An 18013-nucleotide genomic window follows, 5' to 3' on the forward strand; every position below is an offset into this window, starting at 1 on the left:
ATTACGTCCAACATCCGACATTGAAAAAATTACACACATCAATTACATTTGCTCACCATGAAGAATCTTAGCTAGTGACACGGTAAGAATTCGTATTGTTTGCAAATAATCAACTCAGTTTTTCATTTATGTTTACATTACATGATAAGACAATTTTAGCTATCGTGTCACGTGATGAGTGATATAGGCACAAATGTGGATTACTAAGCAGATTCTTTCTTACAAGGGTTTCCATCGAATTCAATAGTTCCAAGATTTGAAAGACGACAATTATCAAGGCAAGTTAACATTTTGGTATCCCCCTATGAAAATTCAAGTTGCGAATTAGTCAAGTTTGGTTAAGACAAAATGAAAAGCTTAGGTCCACGTTGTAAAGAAGTCGACAATGCAAGTCAAAATACCTGGCTACTTGTGAGATCATCATGGACAGGTTTTCTCCTTTGACGCTATAACGGGTGACGAAATGTAGTGGCATAAGTTTCCCACAATGAAAATTTAACTTACGAATTAGTCAAGTTTGGTTTAGTTTTTTTCCTATGATGCAGCTATTGATTGATAACGGGTGACAAAATGTAGTGGCATAAGTTTCCTACAATGCGTGCCCCATCAGTGGAATATATTGCCACGCGACTGACTAAATTGGCATTACCCTACAAAAAAGAGAAATTCTAGCTCTGTCACGATTTACAAATTACTTTCACAAATCATATACGCACCAAATTGTTTCAATTTCGCCAATTTATTTGAATAGAATTACATTGACCAAAATAAAAGCAAGATATTTCTTCGACAAATTGTAAACTTCAAATTAATAATTAGCTTTTTTGAAAAGTACCACTACACTAAGATTGGGCTACTAGGTTTCGATACGTACTATTAGTATATAAACCCATGCAATTCCTTAGACAAAGCTCATCTCTTGTATCTGTAAAAGGATTAAACGTTTACTATCCCATAATTCTGTCTGCAACATAGAAACCACAACCTCAATCCGTCCATCTCTCTCCAGCTCTATCTCTCTGTCTCTCTCTCAACTATTCCTCTCCTTCCCTCACTTCGATGGCCATAGTTGACCTCAGAAGGTGCTTCAAACTCTGGTATGCTTTTGTGGTGCCTTTGCTACACATGAGTCCTTCAATAAATGGATACATAGAGAGGGAAAGACAAGCCCTCCTTGCATTCAAACAAGGCCTCGTCGTGGATACCCGCAGTCAAATAGTCTCTACATGGGGCACCTCAGAAGGCCAAAACAAAGATTGTTGCAGGTGGAAAGGAGTCTATTGCAGCAACCAAACTGGCCAGGTTGTTGAACTTCAGCTTGGATCCCAATCTTTGCAAGGTACGATTAGTTCTAATTTAAATGATTGGCTTGCTGCAGCATGACTTTAACTACATACTAAATATTACTAATTATATATGCAGAAAAGCTATGTAATAATTAAAGTAGTTAATTAAGAAGCTCCTTAATTAATTAAACAAAGTTTATGTAGGCTCTTTATTTAATGACTTTTTAAGGACTGCAGGTTCAGCTATGGATGTTTGGGGCAACATGAGCTCTCTTGCAGTCTTTAATCTCACTGATAACCAACTTGAAGGAGACATAACAAATTCATTTTCAGAGCTATGCAGTTTGAGATCATTAGGGCTTTCAAACAATAATCTCAGTGGAGAATTTCCCAAGTTTGTTCAGATATTGTCTAAATGTTCTCAAAAGAAACTAGAAGGTTTGTATCTCTCTAACAACCAATTAAGTGGAGAAATACCTGAAAGCATTGGGCAAATATCATCGTTGATAGAATTATCTCTCTATGGAAATCAATTAAGCAGAAGAATACCTACAAGTATTGGGCAAATGCAATTATTGACACGATTATCTCTCTACGAAAATCGATTAAGCGGGAGAATACCTGAAAGTATTGGACAAATGTCCAATCTGGTGTACATCAATCTCGGTAAGAATTCTCTGGAAGGGGTGATTTTTGAAACTCATTTTTCAAAACTCTCCAAGTTAAAATATTTGGATTTATCCTCCAACTCACTGGTTTTAAACTTCCATTCTGATTGGGTCCCTCCTTTTCAATTGAGTGTCATAATATTGAGGTCTTGCAAGATGGGTCCATATTTCCCACAGTGGCTTCAAACTCAGAAAAATTATTCATCCCTTGATACCTCTAACACTACAATTTCTAACATCATTCCAAGTTGGTTTTAGGTTTTGTCACATACAGCTGTCCTTATAAATCTCTCCCACAACCAAATTAGAGGAACATTTCCAAGTTCAACAATGGAGTTTGCTTATTCCCCTAAGCTAAATTTTAGTTGGAACCAATTGGAAGGTCCAATTCCTTCATTTATGTCAAAATCATCATCTCTAGATCTATCCTACAATAAACTTTCCGGGTTCATTTCTTTCTTGTGTGGAATCAAGGCCAGTAATTTAACCCTTCTTGATCTCACAAGCAACCAAGTATCTGGAGAACTTCCAGATTGTTGGACGCATTTAGAAAATCTAGTCTTTCTTGGCTTGTGTGGCAATGGTTTTTTTGGCAAAATTCCTACCACCTTGGGGAATTTATATTCTCTTGAAACCTTGAAATTCAAACACAACAGATTTGTGGGAGAGTTGCCTTCATCCTTGATGAACTGTAAACACTTGAAAGTTATTGATGCTGCAGAAAATCAACTGTCAGGATTGATACCTGGATGGTTAGGGTTTGAACTTCCGAAGTTGGTTATCCTTATCCTCCGTTCTAATCGCTTTTATGGAAGAATTCCTTTACAGTTATGCAATCTAACACACGTCCAAATATTGGATTTGTCAATTAACAACATCTTTGGAACTATACTCAAGTGTCTCAGCAATTTGACGGCTTTAGTTGATAAAGGACATTCAATTCTAACCATCACTCATCATTATGCATGTGATTTTGGAAATGAGATTTTTTCAGAGAGCTATGATGATGCAGCAACCTTAATATGGAAAGGAATAATGTCTGAATACAAGAGCACTCTGGGACTTGTGAAGAGCTTTTATTTGTCAAGCAATCAATTGACGGGGGAGATTCCTAAAGAAATCATTCATCTTGGTGGTTTGGTTTCTTTAAACCTGTCGCGAAACCAACTAACAGGTCAAATAAATCCAGACATTGGGAAGTTGGAGTTATTACAGTCTCTTGATTTATCAAGAAACCAGATCGATGGAAGAATTCCGACAAGTCTTTTTCAGATATATGGTCTTGGTGACTTGGACTTGTCAAACAACAACCTGTCTGGAAATATTCCAATGGGGTCTCAGCTCCAAAACTTTGATCCGTCAGCCTTTGCCGAAAACCCTCTGCTTTGTGGACTTCCACTTCAAAGGATGTGTGATAAAGAGAAAGAGAAAGGTAGTGTTCAACAAACTGGCGTAGGGAATCAAGACCATGAAGGTGGGCTTGTAACGCGTGGATTTTACATTAGTATGGGGCTAGGATTTGCTTTTGGATTTTGGGGAGTTTCTGGCACATTGATGTTCCACGAGTCAGGCAGATCCACATAGTTCAAGTTCTTCATACTTATTAGGCAAAGGGTAATTAGTATGATATGTATTCAAAGATTGAATATAACGTTTGAAGTTAGCATGATATGTATTCCATTTTCTAGTTGTACAAAAGAAATTAGCATCATACTCCTGAATTAACATATGCCTCGATCATCATATATATATATATATATTGCCGCTAAGATTAATTTGGTTTTTGTAATTTATCATCAACAATTGTTTAAAATATTCCACCTTCATGTGGGGTATAGTTCAGTTGGTTGAGCTCTTTCACCTCCACCCCTCCAAACACTCAATGAATATTTTGTAAATCCCCTCATCCATTCGCTTGTACTTAAAATTTTATTTTAAAAAAAAAAAAGTTTGCACAAATACTGCCTGGATTGTATGCAATACCAACTTTCGTTTGATATATGTTAAAGAATATAAAGAATGGTTTATGAAGAGAAACCGGCCAGCTTTATCACTGAAAGTATTAATTTTCAACTATCATTTATAATTGAGAATTTTGTGATTAGAATATAATGTGGTGGGCGGTATGATTTAGCACAGGGACTTTTGTCGTTTCCTATTGAAAGACGAAACTGCCGAGAAATGAAAATCAAAACACCAAAACAGAAGAAACAGAAGAAGGAAAAACGACTGTCCCAAAAAAAAAAAAAAACAAAGGAAAGAGAAAACGACAACAAACAAAAACAATAAGAAAAACTCCCTCGTTGGGCCTTTCCTTATGAGCCGTTGGGATGCACGTTTGGGCCTATCTCTGGTCTAACTTCTCCTTAAGTCAGAAGAATTGACTTCCTCTCAGGTGAAACGGTGTCATCCTAACCTATTCAATGTATGATGAGGTGCAGATCTCATTCCCACGTTGTGCAGGGGTAATTTCGTCTGACCACTTCGAGTCTTGTACGCATGTAATTATGTCATTGGCTTGAGAAATCTTACTCCCACAACTACCATATTCTACAAATAACACATATGGTGGTACTAGCTTGAATGTGTTGGTCAATTTGTGTTCCACACTGATTTCTTGTCGCCTCACAAAATTCATAAACATGTACCTTGCATTTGACACGAAGTGACTAATTAGCTTTACGAGCATATAGAATTTGTTAGGAACCGAGCTCTAAATTGAGAGAAATCGCAATTCCATCACAATCAAATGTGCTATTGGATAAACTCCAATTAATGACTGTTATAAAGGAGTTGCTCACTATCTCTTTCTTTTAAGTACTTAGCTGAGTGGGACGACTTATAAGTGATTATGGATATGAGTTGGAGAGGATGGAAGCTTTGCATTAGTGCTTCAAAGATTATAGGCCTTTTGATTTATAGCAAATCGGTTTTAAGTTAGGTGTTCCTGTTCTAATATGGTATCCATGTGAAATATAATATGCATGTTAGTATTCAACAACATGCTTTCGTTAGTTATCTAACGGATCAAATACCTAGACGAACACACATTTTCACTACTACAAAAAGTGAAAAAGACGACGGTAGAAGAAAAAACCGTCGTTGTGTTTAAAAAGACGACGGTAACAAAAAACCGTTGTGGATAAGTGACTTAAACAACTAAAAAACGGAGGTACTATTGAATATTTTTTTATAACGACGCACACAAATAAAAAAGCGTCGTCTTATTAAAAAGGTTTTCTTCAGAGTTAAAATCTGACCAAAAAACAACGACAGCAGGTATGACAAGCGTCGTCTTTTAAAAATCAAGTGTCCTTTTTTTGGTAAAGACATGGTTGTTTTGAAAGAACTGTCGTCTATTATATGTAAAGATGACGGTTTTTTTTTAAAAGGGTCGTCTATTATGAAGTAAAGATGACGGTTGTAGGGGCCTTTTTCTTTCGGCAGCAAGTGGGCTGGGCTGATGAAATTGTCCCATTTGTCTGAGTTCGAAAATTAAGCCCCAAAATGCTTCGAAAGGGCAGCAAGGCCTTAGGAAGTATTTTGGTTACCTTCACCAACTAAAATAGCAGCAACTTACAGATAACTTCTTCATGCTTGCAGATAAACTTTTGGGCTTGGCATGAGAGGCATGTGGCATGGGAACAAAATTATCATGGGTTTAGCACTTTATGAGAGAGAGAGAGTTGTGGGTTCCTATGAAGGTCAGAGGTTCTAATGGAAGGGAAGAGAGGTTCTAAGGAGGATTGGTGGAGAGTTTTGGGTGATTTTCGTAGCTTCCGGCAGTTTGACAGTGACTCTGTCAAAGCTTCTGTTAATTTGCCAAAATAGGGGAAATAAGGGAAAAATGGGCAAGAATAGCACGAAAATTGCTGGGTTTTGCATGCAAGAGAGGAAGCTTGCTCTCTGAAGGTTGTGGGTTGTGCTGTGTTGGGTAGAAGGGGTCCTATTTATAGTTGCTGGGAATGGGTCTTCTCCAAGAAACCCTAATGGCTTCTTCCCAATATGACTAAGCCTTCCTCTCCCTTTCTTCTCCTCTTTCTTGACTTTCCTCATGGTGGCAAAAATCAGTTCTGCCCAATCCCACAAAATCAGAGATTTTTGGGAGCTCTAGGCTTCTTGGGGCTGCTTCAGAGGAGAGCTTCCATTTTCACCCATCCTCTTTCTCTTCTTTCTTCCTCTTTTCATGGCCAAATCTGATGAAGGAAAGGAAATGGGTGCGCCTATTGGTTTAGAAGATAGCATCTTCCCCTGCGTGCCAATATCCCTTGGTTTCTTGGATGCTTGCTGTAGGGGTCTTTTTCTTCCGGCAGCAAGTGGGCTGGGCTGATGAAGTTGTCCCCTTTGTCTAAGTTCGAAAATTAAGCCCCAAAATGCTTCGAAAGGGCAGCAAAGCCTTAGGAAGTATTTTGGTTATCTTCACCAACAAAAACAACAGCAACTTACAGATAATTTATTCATGTTTACAGATAAACTTTCGGGCTTGGCATGAGAGGCATGTGGCATGGGAGGAAAATTATCATAGGTTTAGCACTTTAGAGAGAGAGAGTTGTGGGCTCCTACGAAGGACAGAGGTTCTAATGGAAGAGAGGAGGGGTTCTAAGGAGGATTGGTGGAGAGTTTTGGGTGATTTTTGTAGCTTCCGGCAGCTTGGCGAAGACTCTGCCAAAACTTCTGTCGATCAGCCAAAACAGAGGAAATAAAGGAGACTTGGCAGGGATAGCACGAAAATTGCTGGGTTTGCAAGTGAGAGAGAAAGCTTGCTCTATGAAGGTTGTGGGTTGTTGTTTTGGCTGGGTAGAAGAGGCCCTATTTATAGTTGCTGGGGTTTGCTCTTCTCCAAGAAACCCTAATGGTTTCTTCCTAACTTAGCTAAGTTTTTCTCTTCCTTTCTTTTCTTCCTTCTTGACTTATCTCATGGTGGCAAAGCCAGCTCTGCCCTATCCCCTAAAATCAGAGATTTTGGGTGCCCCAAGCCTCTTCCAGCGGCTGCCTCAGAAGGGAGCTTCCCCTTTTCACTCATCTTCTTCCTCCTCTTTCTTCCTCTTTCCATGGTCAAGTCTGATGAAGGAAAGAAAGTGGCTGTACCCGTTGGTTTAAGGGGTGGCATCCTTCTTGCGTGCTAAAATTCCTTGGTTTCTTGAATTCCTATACTTGGGACTAGTTCCCAGCAGCCTCCCATGTGCAGATTTCCAACGTTGGTTTTGTGGTTTTGGTTCCAAACTGAGTGCCAGAGTCTGAGCTAGTTTCTATCCTAATTATGTTGGCTTTTTATCCACATGATCTATCCAATGGATGGGGTGGCTTTGTCAAATGTTGGGCTTTTTGGTTAGTTTACTCTAATTGGACCAATGGGCTTATTTTGGCTAGTTTATTCTAATTGGGTTAATGGGCTATTTTGGTTGAGGCAATGGTTCATCTCCTTCCTTGTGCTTACCCATGTTTGGGCTTAAGAAAATGGGCCTGAGTCCCGAGGCCCCCAAGCGACCCGAGACTTCCATTTCTTAACCCATTGATGGGCCCCATGATAACTTGTTACCATCCATACCACAACCCACTCAAGCAAGCCCCGGGCATTTGAGTGGCTTGGGCCCACTTAAGCTTGCAGTGTAATTGGGTGTGAAATAACGATTTCCCACTTGGCATGGCATGTTGCTTGGCATGCTTTTAATTACGACGCTTGATAAGATAATTAGCATGGATTTGCAGAGCTAAATGCATTTTATGCTTTTAATCTTATTTTCTAGCATGATGGATTTTTATTTGGCATGGCATGCGAAGTATAACTCGTGCATGGCAGATTTTTGCGTGCTCCAAATCGAGTCTTTTCTCGATAATATATCGCTTTTGGGCCATGAATTCATTCGGGCCCAACCATGGATTTTTTGGGCCTCAACACTTGCACTTGGAACTCGTTCTCCCAGCAGTCCCTCGCATGTGAATCATTGGCCTCTTCGTGGTCTTCTGCTTCAGCCAAGTGCTAAGGGCCTTGACTTTCCCTTATTCAAATGGTTTGGGCCTTTTAACATAGAAAACCAAGTCATCTAATAAGTGGGTTGGGTTCACCAAATATTTGGGCTTTATAGGCTATCTAAGATAATGGGTTATTTTTTACTAAAGTGATGGGCTATTTTGGTTGGGCTACTTTAGTTGAAGCAATGGTCCATCTCCTCCCTTGTGCTTACCCATATTTGGGCCTAAGAAAATGGGCCTGAGTCCCGAGGCCCCCAAGCGACCCGAGACTTCCATTTCTTGACCCATCAATGGGCCCCATGACAACTCGTTACCATCCATACCACAACCCACTCAAGCAAGCCCCGGGCATTTGAGTGGCTTGGGCCCACTTAAGCTTGTTGTGGGATAATAATTTCCCGCTTGGCACGGCGTGTCGCTTGGCATGCTTTTGAGTATAACGCTTGATAGGATAATTGGCATGGATTTGCAAAGCTAAATGCATCCTTATGATTTTATTTCAGTTTCTAGCACAATAGATTTTTATTTGGCATGGCATGTAGGATACGGCTCGCGCGCGGCGAACTTCTGTGTACTTCAAATTAGGCCTTTTTCCAATAATATGTCGGCTTGAGCTAGGAATTTATTCGGGCCTAGCCATGGATTTTTTGGGCCTCAACAACGGTTTTTTTTTTTTAAAAAGGTCATCTATTATATGTAAAGATGATGGTTTTTTTTTTTAAAAGGGTTGTCTATTATATATAAAGATGATGGTTTTTTTTAAAAAGGGTCGTTTATTGTGAAGTAAAGATGACGGTTTTTTTTAAAAAAAAGGGTCATCTATTATATGTAAAGATGACGCTTTTTATAAAAAAAAAACTGTTGTCTATTATATGTAAAGACGACGATTTTTTTTTAAAAATGGTCGTCTATTATATGTAAAGATGACCGTTTTTTTTAAAAAAGCGTCGTCTTTTAAAACACGCTAAAAAATGGCCGCTTAAGTGAATTCGTGCTCGACAAATTTTCAAATTTTCACCCGTCTTTGAAAACCTTATCTCTCATTAACAAGCGTCATCTTTTAAAACACGCTAAAAAAAGGCTACTTAAGTGAATTCGTGCTCGACAAGCATCACAGTAAAAAAAGCTAGAAACAAAGAAACAACCCAAGTTTGATCCACAACTAGCAACTGCAGATCAACCAAATACCCAAATATTGGGAACTAAAAGAGCTAATTTTCATATCCTGCCTACCATTTCACAACAAGGTTCAGTACCAATTTTGGAAAAAGAAATCAAGGGAAGGAAAATGAACATACGGGGTCGATGTGGGAGCAAATATTTTCGTCTCCAATCACAGCACGCCACGTGGAAAAGAAGATTATCCCTTAAATTAATTAGTCAAACCAATTTATTTGGTTAATTAATTAATAGGGATAATATCTTAATTATAAGATATTATCTTTATTTAATAAGATAATATCATTAATTTGGATATTATCCTAATAAGGGGATAATATCTTAATTATAGGGTATTATCTCATAATTAATGAGATAATATCATTAATTCAGATATTATCATAATAAAAGGATGTAATCAAGTCCGACTCAATCTCTATGAAACCCTAGCCCCGAGGCTCCTATAAATAGATGACTTCATTCATCATTCAAGGTACATCTAAACCTACTCCTAATACTCAAAGCTCCCTCTCCCTCTCCACTCTCCACTCTCCATATTTTCTCCACACAGCTCCGGCCACCACACACGGCTCCGGCCACCACACACGGCTCCGGCCGCCCGGTTCACACCATACATACAACTCCGTACCCTTTGCTTAGCTATTGTTTTCCTACAAACACTCGAACTAACTTAGGCATCGGAGGACCTTTGGCCAACACCCCCTAGGGTGTGGTCTATTTACTCTAGTCTTTTTTACAGGAATCAAGGAAGAGAGAGAAGGAAGATCGAAGGTTGAAGGATCTAAGAGCGAATATTCTCCCGTGAGATTATTTGTACAAACATTTGGTGCTTTCATTGAGAGCGTGAGTTAAACTCAACGCGTGCTCAAGGAATCCGTTCCTCCTATTTTCCAATCCACCGAAGCCTTCCAAACAACCTTGGTTGGAAGCAAGCGCAGAGGAGCAAGACCGCCGCGATGGCTCAATCCGTGACGGCCCAAAGTCACTCCTTCCCCGATCCCACGATCGACATGGTAGCACCTCCACCTCTCGCCGCCGTGAACCGCAGCAAACCCTTGTTGCCTCACCGCAGCGGCCACCCCGTGTGGCTGGAACCACTATGCCACCTGTCGGACCCATAGTTGGGACCATCGCACCGACCTCTGCCATCGTCGTACCATCTCAAGGCCCCGTGGCTGGATCTAGCCACCTTCATAGCGCCGCCGCCGAACATGGTGGAACCTCCCATCAAGGTGGGCTCACGACCACCACCGACTTAGGCCCAATCTTGGAGCAACTTCATGTTAGGATTTTGGCTCGTCAAATATGTCCTAGTTGGTTTAGGATTGCTTTAGGAAATTTAGAGGTATTCTTGTCCTAGAGGGATTAGGAAAGAATTTCAGTTTTCCTTCTTCAATTCAGGTTTGGATTTCTAGAAGCCTATTTGGTTTTGGATAAGTGTAATTTCCTAATCCACTTAGGAATAGGAATTCAATCAGCCTTAGGACATGTAAGCCAACTCTATATCTATAAATAGGGTGTGGCAAGGCTTATTTTGAGAAAAGAGAAAACAGTCAGAGACAGCCAAGAGTTTTGAGATTAGTTCTAGGGTTTGCAAAAGTTCTGTAATCTCTATTATTAATCAAAGGAGCGGTGATTTCTCTACCTAGAGAAATCACAACTGGACGTAGGCAAAAGTTCTGCTGAACCAGTATAATTCTTGTGTGTCCAAGTTTTCTAATATTTGCTAGTTTAGTCTATTGCCGTTGGTTACATTAAAGAACAAGATCCAGCAGCAAGTTATTTAACAATTGGTATCAAGAGCCTAGTTCAAGGGTTCTACGATGTCTAAAGGGAAGATGAATGCGGATCTAGGACCCGTGTTAAAACCTTTTGACGGCAAGGATGACTTCACGGATTGGCAAAGGATCATGAAGAACGTACTGATACAGCAAGATTTGGATGATGCACTCAACGGTGAGAAGCCGACAAGCATGACAGACGCAGCATGGCCTAAGGTTCTCAAGAAGGCCAAGAGTTCCATCGAGATCCATCTCACAAGATCAGTTCGGTCACACATCACTGAAAAGATGACTGCCCATGAAGCATGGACAAAGTTGGAGAATGTTTATATGGGCAAAACCGTGTCCAATAAACTTTTTCTAAAGGATGAACTATTCGGACTTCGACTGGAAGAAGGAGGTGATATTGAAGATCACGTATGCAGGTTCCAGAATTGCATAACTAATCTTCAAAAGGTCGAAGAAACTTACAAAGATAATGATATGGCTATCATCTTGCTGAGGTCTCTACCTTCGTCTTTCAAGCACTTTCGAACAACTCTAATGTTTGGAAAAGAGTCCCTCAAGCTTGAAGACGTAATTCAAGCTCTTCAGTCATATGCTAAACTAGATGATATAACTGAAAGCTCTCAAGGCCTTTATGCCAAAGGCACGGAGAGGGGGCGAGAAAAGACCAAGGATGAGAAAACAGGCAACAGAGGTAGGTCAAAATCCAAGAAGAAAAAGGAAAAGAAGGAAGGTTGCTTCGTATGTGGTTCAGCCGATCATTGGAAGAGGAATTGCAAGATTTGGAAAGAGAAGAAAGCCAAGATGGAAGGAAGCTCAGGTTCAGCTAGTGCAGTCACCGAGCATGAGAGTGACGAGGAGCTTCTTTCAGTAACATCAGGCTCCAAGGCTTTCACAAATTGGATTTTGGATACCGGATGTACTTTTCATATGTGTGCAGTAAGAGAATGGTTCGATACTTACAAAGAAGTCAGCAGTGGGGAAGTTTTAATGGGGGATGATTCTGCATGTCCTGTAAAAGGAATTGGCATTGTTCGATCAGAATGTTTGATGGGATGATACGAGCTTTGGGGAACGTTAGGTATGTTCCTAGACTAAGAAAGAATTTGATTTCCTTGGGTACTTTAGATGAGGCCGGCTATGGATACGAGTCTAAAAAGGGAAGACTCAGGGTAGCTAAAGGATCACTGGTGGTAATGCGGGGTGACCTACAACCCAATAAGCTATATAAGTTAATTGGGACCACTATAGTCGGGGGAGCAGCTATTTCTGTAAATCAAGGTATAGAAGACAAGACTGAACTCTGGCATCATAGGCTCGGGCACATAAGCCAGAAAGGGTTGCAGGAATTACACAAACAAGGCCTGTTGGAAGGCGTGTCATCTTGCAAACTGGACTTTTGTGAATATTGTGTTCTTGGAAAGCAAAGGAAGGTATCATTCGCGAGTAGCAGTGCAGATAGCCGAAGCAAGGAGCAACTCAGCTATATTCACTCAGATGTTTGGGGCCCTGCACCAACCAAATCAAATGGTGGAGCTAGGTATTTTGTTACTTTCATGGATGATTTTTCTAGGAAGGTTTGGGTTTATTTCATGAAGCAGAAATCCGAGGTTTTTGCGAAGTTCAAGGAATGGAAAACAGAAATCGAGAATCAAACTGGAAGAAAGATCAAGTACCTGAGAAGTGACAATGGAGGTGAATATACAAGTAATGAGTTTACCGATTACTGCAAGCAGGAAGGCATCATAAGGCACTTCACAGTAAAGAAGAATCCCCAACAAAATGGAGCTACTGAGAGGATGAACCGAACTCTCATGGAGAGAGAGAGAGGAGCATGCGATTTCATGCAGGATTGCCTGATAGTTTTTGGGCATAGGCTGTTAATCATGCAAGTTATTTGATTAACAAATCACCATCTACAGTTCTCTGCTTTAAGCGTGCAGAAGAGGTATGGTCTGAGAAGCCGGTGGACTATTCCAAGCTCAGGGTGTTCGGCTGTAGTGCTTACGCACATATTCCAAGTGATGAAAGGTCCAAGCTCAAACCAAAGTCTACACATTGCATATTCTTAGGTTTTGAGAAAGGAGTGAAGGGTTTCAAGCTTTGGGATATCAACAATAGGAAAAAGGTTGTTAGCCGAGATGTTGTCTTTGATGAGACAACCATGCCTCTGAATAAAGTCGAGAGCAGTAGGGAGAAGAAAGACGATGCTGAAATGGAAGCAACAAAGATTCCGTTAATCAGTTTAGATGAAGAAGCTCAGGTGGAGCAAATTGAGCAAGATGCTGAATCTGATGGTTTTGAGGAAGAACAAGAGCATCAGCATCGTTCACCAGTTAGGAATCAGGTGTTGCAAGAAACAGGGCAATTTGAAGGCACTCTAATTTGCCAGACATCCCAAAGGGTTCGAACTCCAACCAACAATCCACCTGCATTCCAGAGATGCATAGCACTGGACAAACCTAATCGAAACAAGAAGAAACCTGACAAGTTTGGGTTTGACCAAGATGAAGTTAATTACGCTCTCAACATTAGTCAAGGAGATCCAACTACTTATCGAGAAGCTATAGAAAGTGATGAGCGAGATAGTTGGATAAGTGCTATGACAGAAGAAATGGAGTCTCTTTACAAGAACTCTGTTTGGGAGTTGGTTCCTAAGCCCAAAGACAGAAAGCTAGTTGGATGCAAGTGGGTATTTAGGAAAAAGGAAGGACTACATGAACAAGATGCCGTGAGATTCAAAGCAAGGCTCGTGGCTAAAGGGTACTCACAAAAGGAAGGGGTGGATTATGATGAGATCTTTTCACCCGTAGTCAAGCATACTTCTATCAGATTGCTTTTAGCAATGGCAACTCAGCATGACATGGAGATTGAGCAGATGGATGTGAAGACAGCGTTTCTTCATGGGGATCTAGAGGAGACAATTTTCATGGCTCAACCAGAAGGATTTGTTGAATATGGGAAAGAGAACCTAGTATGTCAGCTAAGGAATGTTTGCCGCGCAGATCTCACGGCCTGGGTTTCCGGGCCGAGGGGATATGCGTTGACACGCGGCTTCCTGCTTTTGGGTGCGGTGCGGTTGTGCGCGGGCGTGCCAGCACGGTCTACCGTGCGTAGAGAAGTTGATGTGGATGGAAATGGTTGAGTGGTGCGCCTGTTTGGACTCGTCTTCTAATCAAACGATTGTAGCCGAGAGAGGAACTAATCTCGGCTGTTAGGTTTACGACCTGAGCTACAAGGCCGTTTAGTGATGGTGTTGGTGGGTTTTGGGCGGTGCTCCGGCGCGTTGCTCAGTGAGCGACGGTCGTATGATATATGGGATGAATGAGCGAATAACAAGGATGATGCTCCGGTGCCTTGAAAATCAAGGGTCGTATGATATATTGATGAATGAACTTTCCTTACAATCTAACACTGCTCCTAGGAAAACAAGTAAAGGTATTGAAAGTGCATTACAGGAAAATATAAGTTGCTCCGTGGGAGGCTTTGGTTTGGTGTTTGAACCCTTTAAAAGTAGTCTTGTGCCTTGTATTTATAGGAAGAGTTCCTGGAGGAGTAATCGAGGCTGAAATCCTGCATAGTGGAGTCTGATTAGAGCAAGTGGGTAGTCCAATCGACATTTGGGATCGTGAAGTATGGTGGTGTGACCCCATAAATCCTAATGAATCTCGGCCGCCGCCTTGATCGTGGGTTCCTGCGCCTTTGGGCGTGGGGACGCATTTATTGCTCTGATGGCTGGTGACCTACTCTCTCAAGCTGCAAGAATTCTTTTGAGAATGTCCACGTCCGATCACTTTTTCCTGTCGCCAAACCCTGACTTCAGTCACTTCCCACCTTCCCTCATGCATTAAATGCTTATTCGTGGCCAGTGGGTTTGCTGCAATAAACAGAGGCATTACTTCATTAAATGAAGCATGGGACCCTGCTATCACGTGATGATTTGATTCTGATATCATTGGCCGTGATTTTGTTCGGCCTCGGCCTCGGCCTATTATCGAGGCCGAGATGATCATGCCTTGGCAATGTTTCCTTTGTCTCCAAGAAGGCAAAACAACTTGGCGAAACGCTGCGTTCGAGCAAATGCCAGGGCCGAGAAAAGGGGCTCCGTTCGTCAGTTCATGGCCGTGATTTATTGGGGACAAACATTGCCCCCACATCCCTGGATTCTTCGGTCTCGACAGGGGCTGTGGCCGAATGGATTCCAAGGGATGGACCCTTTGCATTCCTTCCGAAGTGATTGACAACTGGAGCATTAAATGCGCAAGTCAGTCGGCGCATTTAATGCTTCAAGCACGTCGCGTAGGCCATCATTGCCCAGGTCGTCGCTTCGTTTTGTCAGAGGAACCGACGGCCTCTGGGCTTTTGACAAGTCATCGCGCCTGTTGAGCATGCTGACGGAACGTTACGTCTCTCGAGAGAGACATACCCTTTCGTTTCGAATTCAAGCGCCAATATAAAAACCCAAACTTCTTCGTTTCTTCTTTACGTTTTCAGAATCCTCAGACGCCCAAATCTTGCCAAAAAACCCTTCTCTCAAACCTTCAGGTTTCCCAGAGAATCTTGCCTGAACTCGCGACTCTCTCTTACTCGAGTCTTGCCCTTTCCAGAACCTATAAACCCTCACCCTTTCCTGGGTTTTCTTCCAGCGTTCTTCATGTTCATCGCCTTTCTTCGCACCTTCCTTTCAGATACCCAACCTAAATTCGTTTTAATGGCTTCCAGCACCTCCACATTTGTTGAAGCTCGCTCTCAAGCCTTCCATACGGAGTTTGGAGACATCTGCCGAGAAATCCAGGGCTCGGTCTTGCCTAACATTATTTCACCTTGGACTGACGACGATGGCGTTGCCACTGATTCATGCGTCCTCGGCCCCTCTATTGATGGCGGAATGCCAGAGAGGCTCGTGGCCCACTTGAAGAACAATCTGGTAGACCTCTTGGCCTTTGACGGGGGGGACTTCCAAGACTGGAACGTTGTCAGGCCGCAGCAGCAGTGGCCAACCGTGACCCCGGATTGGGGGAAATGGCTGCCGAGGATGGAGCACTTCTTTGCCCAGCAATGGAAAGATCAAGGCATCTACCACTTGATCAAGCTGTTTGATCGGCCGCTCGTCATGGATCGGTCGCTCTTGGCCGCGGTCCTGTGCTTTTGGTCATCAGCTACCAACACCATGAATTTTTGGTTTGGCATGATGACGCCGACCGTTCTAGACATGGCCGCCCTGTTCGGCCTTTCTCCTCTCGGCGTGGAAGTGAACGCCACACTCGTTGCTCCTGAGGCAGAAGGGAGCTTCAAGGCTGCCTGGCCTACTCTTACGAGAGTCGCCGGGGCCAAGGCGAAGAACATGCTCAACTACTCCAGTTTTTACAGCAACTTTGAGGTAGAAGACAACGATGAAGACGACGCCATCGCCCCCCTCGGCGAAGTTGAGCACGCCGCATTCCTGCTGTACTGGCTGTGCAAGTTTGTGTTCTACACCAGGCGAACAAGGTTACCCTGGAGTTTGCCCACCTGGCCGATTACCTTGCCCAGGGCACTCGGCCCATTCCTGCTCGGCCACATCTACCGCACGCTTCGCGACATCGTCACCGATGGGATGAAGCCGAAGCACGGCGGCCTGCTCTGGGCTTTCCAGTTCTGGCTGCAAGCCTACTTCCCAGAGCTGAGAGGGCCGGTCAATATTGCCGACACCGAGCCGCTGGCCTTCGCTCGAGCCCCCAGGAAGCACAATGCCATGGCCTTCTGCTACAGGTTTTTCTACGGCTTGACCGAGAGGACTGGTACGCAGTTTCGAGTCTGCCTTGCTCAGCCGTTTCCACTGTTCTTGACGCACGACCTCTCTGTCATCCCTGATGGCGAGACAGAGAATGATTTGAAGGAGATCTAGGGCTCCTTCCTCGTTTCGCGCGATCTCCACTGCGGCCTGTCCAAGGCCGGGGCCGAGGTTTACCTGTCGAACTTTGTGGCGCGACAATTCGGCCTGATCCAAACGGCCCCACTTCCCCCCTTGTCAACGAACCGGCTCTCGTCCTGGAGGGCCGACGTCGCTCATCAGCACGGCGTGGCCGGCATCTCCTTCCAACTTCAACAGGGGATGACCTTCCTTACTCTAACGCCTTGGCTGCGTCGTAATGCCTATGACGAGGATGGAAGGGTTTGGTATGAGGAGTGTATCTCGGCCAGATTCACTCGCCCTGTTGAAGAGGCTGTGAGAGGGGCCTTGAAGAATGCAGATTGGGACCCTCTCACCCCCAAGGGCAGCAAGGTGAAGAAGGTATCCGCCGGGCCTCCTCGATCGAGTATCCCGGCCGTGGCCGCACCTAAGGTGACGCCCTCTCCCTCGACTAGAACGACGGCTGCGGCTTTGACCACGGTCCCAACTCCCAAGGCACCAGTCGGGGTGGGGGCGCGGAAGACCCTGGCGCATAGGACCGTGCCGTCCTCTCCTCCTGCTTGGCCGAGTGCCGCTGCTGGTAAGCATCCTCCCCCCTCTTTCTCCTTAACCGTTTCATTTTCCTCGGCCTCCCTGAGCCACCTCCGTCCCTATTTATCTCACTCACTTTTTCCTTTGCATACGTAGCCCCGGGTCGCAAGAGGGGTCGAGAGGCCCCAAGTGTTGATGCTGCTCTGGCAAAGACGACGGCTGGGAGTACTGCGGTTGAGATGGCGGCGCCAGTGCGGCCGAAGAAAAGGGCCCTCCTTATTTCCGCGGAGGAGGAGGTCCCTCCCGTGGTTGTGAGTGAAGTCCCCCCGGTGGTAGTAAGTATTCCTTGACTCCTTCCCCCTTTTTCCAGGTCACCCCCTCCCTTCTTTATACACTTTTGGTAATTCGGTTTTTTTTTTTTTAGGAGGAAGTGATGGTCGAGGAGAAAGCCGCGACCGAGGTGCCGGTCGAGGAAGCAGTTGCTACTGAGATGGTAGTCGAAGAGGAGGCCGCGACCGAGATGGTGATTCAGGAGGCGGCCACTGAGGAAGTGGTGGTGGAGGGGGCCACTACTGTCAAGACAGCATTCGTGGAAGTGTCAGCCGCAGAGGGGATTATCGAGGAGGCCGCAGAAGAGGCCGCCGAGGAGGCTGCCGACAAGGGCGCCGAAGAGGCTGCCGAGGAGGCCGCTGAAGA

The 18013-nt window shown here is 43.6% G+C and overlaps 1 pseudogene; it reads left to right on the forward strand.

Annotated features, from left to right (window-relative positions):
• The first annotated feature begins 1059 nt into the window (after positions 1 to 1059).
• LOC110773608 (receptor-like protein EIX2) lies at positions 1060 to 3538 on the forward strand (annotated as a pseudogene).
• The last annotated feature ends 14475 nt before the right edge of the window (positions 3539 to 18013 follow it).

Source organism: Prunus avium, chromosome 7, assembly GCF_965620075.1.
Source record: "Prunus avium chromosome 7, drPruAviu1.hap1.1, whole genome shotgun sequence".
NCBI lineage: Eukaryota > Viridiplantae > Streptophyta > Magnoliopsida > Rosales > Rosaceae > Prunus > Prunus avium.